Raw genomic sequence first — 11240 nt, 5'->3', positions numbered from 1 at the left:
TGTTCACTGTTGTTCCATTGACCATGTGGCTGGAAGAGCCAGACCAATGGCCAGTGTGACTACTTTAATTAATGGGATTACAGCCAAGGTAAATTTGACCTGAAGCTTGCTAAGGCCTGATGCCAACTTCCTGGAAAACTCCATTATCAAAATTCTCATTAACTTCAGAATGGGAGCGGGGCTGGACTGAAGGAACCAGACCCAGTAATGGCTAGGATAGAGCTGTGCTACTCAACATCCACTCGGAGAGGTGGGGGTCTTCTATGAGAACGTATTTTGGGTTGACAGCATCCCAGAAAAGGGATTTCATTACGATCAGCATTTTAATTAAACTGGCTTGATTTTCTTACATGGAGCAAGCTAGCTTATTTTCTTCACCTGTGTGTTCTGTAGTCCTGATCCTTGCTGTTCTGGGCAAGACGTAAAAACCACCACTGGTCTGAGCAGAGGACTTAGACTGTGAAGCGGAAATGAGAAGCCATGAAGAATCAAGCCATGGTCTCATCCGTAAGTAGTCTTAGGCAAACTTTGATGACCTAGGCAGGTGGAAAAATACTGTCCTGCAGGCTGACTGTTGTGTATATGCTTTTGTAGTCTCCCAGATCCTGGTGAAATGGCACACCAGAAACGAGCAGATAGAACAGGTATCCTTGAGCCCCTTGGATGAAGTTGGGAGGTTGGTCCAGCTGACCTGTTTCATCTTGACACCTTTTGCTTCCTGACTTTTCTCTTCCTTTCTGCTGTGGCCTTTCTTGAGAGCGGAGCAGTCATGCCAGCCTCTCCAGTCTTGCTGCTGGTGCCACTCAGTGAGCAGAGAGGGAACCTGCTGACACAACAAGTATGAAACCACTGAGAGAACGTTCTCCTCCCCAAGGCGCGTTGTGCAACCTGGTGTTCGTCCATCCCTGCATAACTTCACATCGCTCTGAAAAATCCGATTCCACTGCTAGGCACAGCCTTATGGGCTCTAGTAGGGTTTGCCCAATAATTATAAATTGACATTTCCAATTTCTGCAGCTGTATATTTGAAAGAGAAGACATGATTTACGGTGCGAGCCAGTACGTGCAGATGCACATAGGGGCACATAGAGTGTGCATACACTCGCTCCCAAATGAAAGGAATGACACTGCGCACCTCCACCTGACATGTACTTGTATTTATGTGTGCGAAAGGGACTCTCTTTCACATTCCTTTCTCTGCATGTGTCTGCGTCTGTCTGTATGTGCTTATATACTAAAGTCAAAATTGTGCATGGGGGTGTGCAGTTTTCAAATGCGTCCACTTACGTTAGTGCATCCCAGTCCATAGTTGGGTGCTTTGGTGTCTGTAGTCAGTACAGTATTTGGGAAGGTGAGTAGCGATTTTAGAATTTATTTTAACCACTCGAATCAGAAAATTAGGTCAAATGCATGCTCCATTCATCCAGCACTGCAGGGCTGACACACATTTTCTTCAGCACAGAGATCCTTCAAACTTCACTGGGCAGGAAAAGAAGTAGAAATACTCCAGCTGAAAATATTGCAGAGGAATAAGGTTAGGAAAAATGTTCGGAGCAGAGTCTGGGTTGAAGTAGGTAGCGAAGCTGATGCTTCATATAATCATCACATAGAAAGGATCATACTAGAAACTGCAGTGCATCTCGCACAAACAGATAGTATCGCTGAATGTTTACTGAAGCAAAACAATCCTGAAATATAAAGTGCACGGAGAGTACAGGGTTTGCTGCCCTGCTATGATCACAGTGATGCTATGTGAGATACAGATAGGGATCTGACACTGCGACTTGTAGGGTTGGGTTTTTTTTTAAGACTTGCATTTCCTGTCACTTTCCCTGTCACTTGGCTGTTGAGATGTAATTTTTCAATGTTCATAAAGCTTCATGAATCCTTTACAGATCTGCCAAAATAATGGCTGCATTAATTACTCACCAGCATTAGTCTGATGTTTATCTTTTGTCAGTTTTTTATTTAGTACCCGATTACAACTTGCTAGTTTTAATGGGAGTAGAAAGGGTAGGCAAGAGAAACATAACGAAAATTAACTCTAATTATTAGCCATAAATTTATCTGACTCAGTAAGCATAAACAATTCTGTGATGGAAAGGCAAGCTGAAAGAAAATTGAACTGCCTGATTTCCTAATCCTCCCAAAGCCTTTACAACAGCTGGGCATTTAGTTGTTGTCAGCTAACACAAAAAGAAACATATTTAAATACAGATAATAATGCCTCAGGAGAATAGAGATCGACCATAGGCTGTGATTGCCCTGTGATTTCATTACTGTGGAAAAGGAAGGTATTATAATATACTGGACTGATGGTGCGCATTTTGCTCTAGAAGTTGAATAGAGGGATTGAGAGTAATTGGAACAAATAAAGGACCAAATACAGAGATTTTCACTGAGTTTTTTATTTAGTCCTAAGACAATTAAAATCCCATTGAAATTAATGAGTGTTTGCTCATAAATGGTTTTCTTTTCTCGGTTTATCTGAGTACATAGTGGGAGTCTTTTGATTTTTTTCTTACACGCGGAAGTACTCAGCAGGGATGTGACCCTACAGTTTTGATGGGGATTTGAAGATTAAAAAATTGAACAGAAATTTGGGAAAGCTAGCCTGGTTTGTCCCATATACTTTTCCCCAAGCGCATATGAGAGCATGGAAAGCATCCAAGTAGGGCTCAGGGAATATAAGTCTGAGCATGTTTCAGATGCCTGAACAGATAATCTCAAGCTGGGACCCCTGAAGCGTTTCCTTGTGCTGTGCAAGTAGCTGGTTTGTCAGGGTGTATTTGCACCTTCTCTCCATTTCCCAGCAGTTGAAGTTTTTTATATAGTTAAAAATATACTAAGCGCCTCATTTATTTCAGTCTCCGGTGTTGTTATTTGCATAAGTGCCTGTAGAGGAGTGATCAGAATGACATGCCAGATGGGCTATAAACCAAGCATCAAACTCTAGACCATGTTAGGAAAGGGCTAGAGAATTTTGCTTTGCCTTGCAAAATGTGCTGGCATACATAATAACACATGACTTAGTTGCTTTCCTTGCTCTCAAGCACATTGCCTATGGATTCAGTGATGCAGATGCTTTATACTCCCAAATCAAAGGCCACAACTAGCCAAACTAACAGAATATGCAGTCAAAAATTAATATGGACTTATTAGAAAGGTTACCTTCAAGTCAGCACATTATCAAAATCATATGGATACATATGGTCTTTGCAGAAGAGGTCATATATCATAGAATCATAGAATATCTCAAGTTGGAAGGGACCCATACGGATCATTGAGTCCAACTCCCTGCTCCTTGCAGGACTACCTAAAACTTTATGAAGCAACCCTGAGTCCAACGTCAAGCACAAAAGGACTGCATCTATTTCAAAGTGCCTTGTATACTGCTACAGCAGCATTTATACCTACAGCAACAGTAACCCTAATGACCACCTCCATGCAAATAAAAGTTAGTGCCAATATTAATACATAATGAAAATTGATATCATCATTACAATCTTCTCTGATTCTGATGAACCGTCCTGGTTCTGCTTAGATGGCACTTATTTACCTGCAGGCATCGTTATAATCTCTTGCAGTCAGCAGGGGCATTTTCCCAGCCTAGGCACCACACCTCAGCAGCTATCTACAAAGAACCCAGCATCTCTTTTTTTATTTCAAGACAAACCAGTTCCCTGTCCGCTTACCCAGCTGTAATAATTTCTGTAAGCTCAACAGCTCATATTAACCTTCTTCTCATTGAGACTGCTTGCAGTTCTCATACTGTTTGTGTGAGCTGCACGTGTCTCGTTAGCTGGGTGACACCTAAACTGTCGATGGAGATGCCACTCATTTGTCACTAGCAGCAGGGTGTCTTTGCAGGGTTTCTTTTCATCGTGCAGGTAGTCACTTGAGTGAACTTTGGTTTAGCCTGTGGTTACAGGGCAGCCAAGGCGGAGGCAGTCACAAATAGCTTTTTTTCTATGCATTTGAATGTTTAGGGTTTTGTTTTCAAAGCAGTTGTGTGGAAAAGAGGTTACATCAGTGAGGATAAACCAGCCTAAAAACTGGAATCACAGTGTGATGCCAAAAGCAGGTTTGTGAACTGAGACCCTCCCCTTGGTGGTGGTGTATGCAGTTTGGACATGTGTGTGTTTACTGTATAGAATTTTTCATCTAATATTTGTGAAGTGCGTCTCATCCCAGTTGACTATAAAACGTAACAGTGCATGAGTTCTTTTACTTCATAATATTTTGATGCAGAAGAAGAGATGGAGGTTTGTAAAATCTGTATAAGCCATTGATTTGCTGTGGCCAAATGAGCTGTTGCTTGTCAGCAGGGTGGTGTATTACTCCCTGCGTGCATTCGCTGTCTGTTTCAGTTGCGAAGGAAAATATGTTCCTTCGGTCACTGTTATTTTCCTTCACACTTATAGCAGACTAGGAACACACACATGCCCTGTTAACGTGTATCAGTTCGTGAGCTATGACTCATTATGCTATAGTAACTTGATTTTTTGCAACAGCTATACATATCTGTGATTAACAAAGATTGCCTTGGCCAATGTTAGAGCTGTGACTAATGCCAATCTTGTTAGGTATTCATCATCCAGATTTATCTCCTTGTCAAAAGTTTTGTTAAATAAGGTTTCCTCAAAGAAACATTGTCTTGCCATCAATTTTCCCCTGGCAGATGTATTGATTGAAATAAATGCGTTTTTCATGCCACTCAAGGAACTGAGTGACAGATCGTGCACTGAATATGATAAATACAACCATTGTTCTTATTGTTACTATAATTATTACTGTATCGCAATATCAACAGCAGAATCATCTAATAATAGTGGAAGGACCTCTATATACTAATGAAAAATCCTTCTCCTGTGAGAAAAGGTTTTCGAATCACCTGAGTGATTGTTTTTATAAGATGGCCCAGAAATGGCTCCTCGTTGCCCAGAGCAGAGCAGCCTTCTATCAGGTTTTCCACTCCTCCTGCTAGAAATGTACGTATCCATATTTATTTAGACCATTTTCTGAGGGATTCAAAAGCTTTTCATCATTAATGTGATTCATACATCTCCACATCTAGCACATCAGAAAAGAATATTAGCCCCATAGAATAACCTGTCCCAGTATTACGTTTCTCTATCCTGATGTACATATTGGGCAATAGCTTAACTTACATACGTATCACCATTTTACTGTAGAAGCTGCTTCTTCATCATCCCTTCCTGTTGTCCAGTCTCTGGGTACAGAAGGGTATTTTCTCTGAAACCTATTTCTTTCTCCTCCATTGTTATTTTTTTCTGCAGAAAAGATGCTAGCAGGGCTCACATGTATATTGGACTGAAGGAGAGCCTTTGAGGATGAGCCTCCGAGGACTGGGGATGTTGCTGGTACCATTAGGGCGTGCTGTGCATCTCCTGGAGTGGCAGGAGCGCCTCTGGGCTGTTTGCACCAGCCCCTTCCAGCGTCCTCCTTTCTGCCTTGTAGCGTTCTTCCTTCCTGTTCCCTCTCCTCTCCCCTCCTCCGTGCCCTCAGTCACCTTCCCCCTTCCCTCTGTTGCACCCCCTGCTGCTGCTTGCTCACCTGGAGTGACTCCAGAAACCCCCCACGGCTGCCTTGTGTTCCCCTGGGAGCCTCGGAGTGGGGAGCAGGACTTTGGGCTTCGCGTGGGTCCTCCCAACGCCCAGGCTGCCAGTCCCTGCTCCTGCAGCCAGGTGAGCTTCATGTCAATGAGCACGATATCCCTCTAGGCCGTACAGCAGTGTTGTGGCGAGACAGGCCAAAGAAAAGAAGCACTTTCTGTGGAGACAAGTGTTTGGAAACGGTGCCTGGGGGCCGGGGCATTGCCTGCTGCTAAAAGCCGAGGGCCGAAGTATCCTTATAGTCATCATCTGCAGCTGAGCGGGGAAGGAGCCATTTGCGGCGTTGTAATTAAGAGGGGGTGCTGCTCACCAAGTAATATTGCCCCGATTGAAGAGCAGATCAGAAAATCATGATTTATCGTGCCGAAGATTTATGGCTTATTGTGCATCAGGCAGGCTAAACTGACTATACGATTGCTGTACCTCTGAGAGACTGAAGAGCCACCCCAGCTATCAAAACTTAAAATAAATGAACAGTGGCTGTATGAGCTGCTTCTGCCTTTGAATTTTGTATTTGCATACAATTTCCGAGAAGCATTCTCAGTGCTGTGTGTCTCTCCTTAGTACATACGTGCTAGAAATATGGAATAATACTGAACTGGTTTGTGTCAGCTTCATACAAAAGGGACCGTGAGGCTATCACGAAGACAGTTCTGAAACAGCAAAAATAGCGACATCTGCTTTTAGCTCTGTGGGTCTCCCCTGGAGTCAACAGTTCAGCGCAGTTACAGCTCAGGTCACTTATATTTTCTTCTGGGTTTCTTGGGGAGTGATGAATTTGGAAGGGAAAGATTTTTATTACCAGCTCCTGTTTTTGTTTAGAGTCTTCAAGTATTGTCATGAGTCAGAGTAGATAATGGAGATTTTTTGAGGTCCTGGCTCAATTACAATCTCCAAATGTTGTATCTTTTGCGAATTTGAAAGGAAGAGATAGAAGAAAATGGTTCAAATAGCTGTGAGGATTTCTGAAGTCATTACTGAGGGAAAAAATTATTCTATATGTTTTTTGCATACAGGTATACACCGGAATTCACAGAAATGGAAAGACAGTTTCTGACTATCCAGTGGGGTTGCAGTAGTACGTCTGCTAACACGATTAGTATCGCAAGCAAATCTCTGCCTAGTATGGGAATGTGCAAAATACACAGTTCTACTGATACTCAGCGTCTATCAAACATCAGTTTAGCTGTAGGGAACCACGTGCTAGCTCCCAGTGCCTTACGTAGTTTCTGAAATGGTTTCTGTGCAAAACCACGGAGTTGACAATGTGTGTGCATACATGCAGAAAGGCAAATTGCTGTAAATCAGCTACCTAAATGACAGGTAGTGACTTTTGATTTAAGCCATTTGTTTTGACTATGTTTTTTTGATATAATCCTGAGGAAAGATCTTTCGTCAGTATGGCCAAAATGACTCATTCGCAGCAAAGTATGGCCTTTTAACTGAACTTGCTAGTTTTTGTTTGTTGACTTGGGCACATTTATAGAAGTAGCTTCATGTCTTATTTATAAAAGTAGCTAAATAGCTTAATTTTTCAGTGTTACAATGCTGGAAGAATGTGAATGAGATACTCCTCATTCATGTGTTAGATGATGCTATTTTGTATTTGCAAACCATGTCAAACTGCATTAGGATGGTAACCGTGATCTGATTACAACTAATAATATGTGTACTAATAATACAGCACATATCATTGCAACATGTCTTACAACCCATGAACAGAACTGAGTGCCAAAGATGATTTGCCCCCTGATTCTGCATAGGATCCAAAAGCAACAATAACAACAGTTGCAAGGGTCAAAATCTGAGAAGAAAAATTTGCCCGTATTTATTTATTGTAACCGTATTAATGATAATGTGGATTGTCACCATTTGGAATGCAATTTTGTATTAGTTTCTTTAAAAAAAACCAACGGATTTGAAGAAATTACTATAATCTGATGCAAATGTTTAAAATCATCCATTTGAAATAACCTGGTAAGCATGCTCTTCCACCACTTCTGTATTTGCTGAAACTCTCAGACTGTTCCTTGAATGTTGTCAGTTCCTCTTTAGCTTTAGAAATGTATTTTTCTGCTGACTAATTTAGCTTAGTCCACCAAAACCTTATTTTCCCCTTTCTCTCACCCCCTTCCTGACCAAGAGCAGTAGGTAGCGACTGCTAACTAATGAATCTTTCTGGTGCCAGTGAAGGTTTTGATTATATGCCCAGAGTCCAAATAGAGCCCTTTTTGATTTTCTTGTGAATAGGCGGAGGAGAAAATACTGTACTGGGGTCTCATGTCCTGAGCCAAATAGATAGAGGACTAGTCTTGTCCCAGTTCAATGACAGACACTCTTTTTTAATTTTTTTTTTTTCCTGTGAAAATGTTTCTGTCCTTATTTGAAACAATCAGAGCAGATGGGTAAAAAGCTGACATTGCAGGTTTCAGAATTGATGAAGCCTGTGCCGGTTACAGCCGCTGTACCCTCCCTGCGCTGTGGGCCCAGGAGTTCTGCTCGTTTTTAGGCTGTGCAGCACAGGGACGTTACAGGGATGAAGTAACCTGGGCTGCTGGTAGCCAAGGAGCTAGAGCCTTCTGTAAAATGAAGAGCTGCAAACGCCAGGCATTTCAAAATCGGGAGTTAAATTCTCTCTCTAGTGTCTTTCAGTTTCCCCGCATTTACATGGGGAAAAAAATGAAATGCCACTCACCTTGCCTGTATCTACTTGCCACTCACTTCTGGGCTGTTTGGCTTTCAAAATTATCTCCACATCACAAGGGCTTCCTTTTTCTAAAATGAAGGCTGAGGTTTGCAAATAAATCACATGACTTCCTTACAAAAATAATTCCTGTGAGGTGGGTGACAAGCCATTAGATCATGGTTACAATTTGACTTTCCAGTATAAGGTGCTAGAGAAATCTTCACTCAAACAAATGGTAGCACCAATGACAGTACAGACAATCATTGTCTATTTCCTCAACAATTATTGTCTATTTCCTCAGCTGCTTCTAGAAAGTTGGTTAGACATGTACTTCTTCAGAGATCAGTGTTCTTAAATAACCTTCTTAAAATAAATGCAGATTGGCAGCTAAGTTTGACTTGGCTGTTACATACACCCTGGGAGATAAAGAATAGTCAAGATGGACCATTTAGCCCTTAACCTTCCTTGCGAGACACTGAGAAGCAAGAAGACACTAGTGTTAGTAGTGGTTTTGTGACGCGGACCTGCTCTGGAAACTGGTTCATTTTAAAGAGGAACCAAGCAATTGTCAGATGTTGCTATCTTTCAGTCTTTAGCAACCAAACATAGAAGTCAAATTCTCTTGTGTCATTTTGCTCAAACGTCGTGTCCTTTCACATTCTTGAAGACTGCTAGAGCAAGTTATACCTACGTCACTGGCCTAGGGATCGGGTCTATCTCATGGACGGACATCTTCCAGCTCCACCATTATTTGTTTTTCCCTGTTTTCCTGCTGGAGGGAGAAGATAGAGGGGTTCGGGGAAGCACACCTGTTGGGTCTAATGTGGTTGCCACCTTGTGGCCCCATGCCTGTGGGCACAGCTGCCTCACTGGCACTGCAGCACGGTGCCTGTTAATGCAGGTTGCTTGCATTTCTGGCCATCTGTGCCTGGAGCAGCGGGTGATGGAATGGGTCTGAGGCTGAAGCCCTGCACGGCAGCTGTGGGTGGACTTCAGAGAGTCAACCTGCACTCCCGTGAGCTTTGCTAGGAGACGCGTTGCCCAACTTCAGCTTTGGACTTGGGCTGGCCGGGAGTGTGACCCTCCCCTATTCTGTGCCACATCAGAGAAATCCCACGTCATGTCACTTACCACCTGGCTGGCACCACTCTGTCTCTCATTTTGAAGCACAGCCAAGCAGAGAGAAGCGAAGGGGTGAAGGCTGTGCAGAGCTCTCAAAAAGAATAACGTGTACTTAAATTATTTTTCTTCTTGATTTTACCGAAGAACTGAAGCAATCTATACTCAGCAGTTGCCTGATTGAGAACTGTAGCATCGTAGACTAGATTTCTTGATGCATGTGGAAGGGGTGTGTATCCTTTCATGCAATGAGATGTATTCGACTCTGCTGCTTATCACCACAGACAACTATATGGCACTTTCTTGCCGAAACAAGCTGACGGCACTTTCCTGCTTTTATGTAATTAATAAGTTCTTGCTGTTTGCTGTGGTGTGATTTTCAAAGATGTGTGAAATGGCAAAACACACTGATAGAATGATAAGCGGTAACGGTTGATCCTGTCTTCAAGAGTCGTGTCCAAAAGTTGACAGGATTAGACCCTAACCCCAGGCCAGAAGAAGGGGGTCAGTTCCCAGCGAATCCCCCTGCAGCACCTGCAGTCAGAGCACGCCTTTGCAGGAGACTGTCAGTATTGGGAAGGGAGATTTTTTGCTTGCACACTGCCCTCTGCTCTGCTTGTTGCCGCTTGAGAGAATGGCTCAAAGGGAAGGTGCCTTTTTTCCTTCTTTTTTTGAGAAGAGAGCAGAGGGAAGAGAGCAGAAAATGGTGGTGTTTTGATCCGCCTGTTTCTTATTCTAGTCGCATAAACACACCAGAGGATTTCTCTAAATTAAATTAAGCAAACCTTTCATGTTCTCTCCCTGCTTCAAGAAAACTAATGTGGCTGCTTGCAGATTTGCAGCTACAGAGAAGACAAAGATCTGTAGTGTGCACAGATTCAAGTGCTGAGCAGCGTCATACTGAAAGAACCTGCACGAGCTTTAATACAGTATAAAAGCTTTCTGGGCACCAAGCAAAAATCTGTTTAAATCCCTGACAGGGATGAGAGCACAGCATGTATTATCAGCATATGCACAGAGACGGGAAGGCTCTCGAAACATTTGCATTTTGGATTTGCTGTAATTAAAAGGTTTCAACCTTTCCAAAAAGGTTGAAATGGTAGAAGAAATAAATATAAGACTCCACTTTTTCCCCATCTCCATCCAAATACTTAGGGCTCTTCCCTTTTCTCTACATATGTGCCTGACTTACACTGATCCTAATGGCAATTCTTCTTGAATATAAGGGACGTAACAACCCATAGGCTTTTTTTTCATATTTATAATCATCATGTGGTACTCGGATTGTGACAGTCCCAAGTGTTCCCTGCCCCACACAGTGAAGGACTGACCCCCACTGTGCACAGCACTGGACACACAGCAAAAGATTGTCCCCAGGCTTCAATTCCTAATGAAAGCAGACCCTTTTCCTCATGAGCACATGTGTAGAGCTGCGTATCTTGAGAGATTAGTGCCTGCACGGACCCCAGATAATATGTGACGGGCGTCAGTGAGGCAGCAGAACGATGCAAGCTGAACTGGAGCAGAAAGCGATGCTTGTGGATCAGTGGTGAACAGGTCAGATGATGACATAGCACATACAGGTTCTTTGGGGGGAAAATGACTATTTCAGGAGGATTTGACTGTAGGCAAGTTTTGTCTAACAAAGATTTCCCTTATTTTGATAACTAATTTGCCAGACTAAAATACCTCTGCAAAGAGTCTGTGTAACTCAAGGACTATTATATTAGTGATCTGTATCAAATGGCATAGCTGGAGCTACCAGTTAGAGGAGTATAGGGCCGGTGGATGAATGCTTT

The sequence above is a fragment of the Fulmarus glacialis genome, unplaced genomic scaffold, assembly GCF_000690835.1.
Source record: "Fulmarus glacialis isolate BGI_N327 unplaced genomic scaffold, ASM69083v1 scaffold6875, whole genome shotgun sequence".
In the NCBI taxonomy this organism is placed as follows: Eukaryota; Metazoa; Chordata; class Aves; order Procellariiformes; family Procellariidae; genus Fulmarus; species Fulmarus glacialis.
The sequence above is the reverse complement of the archived record's forward strand: the minus strand, read 5'-3'. Positions refer to the sequence as shown.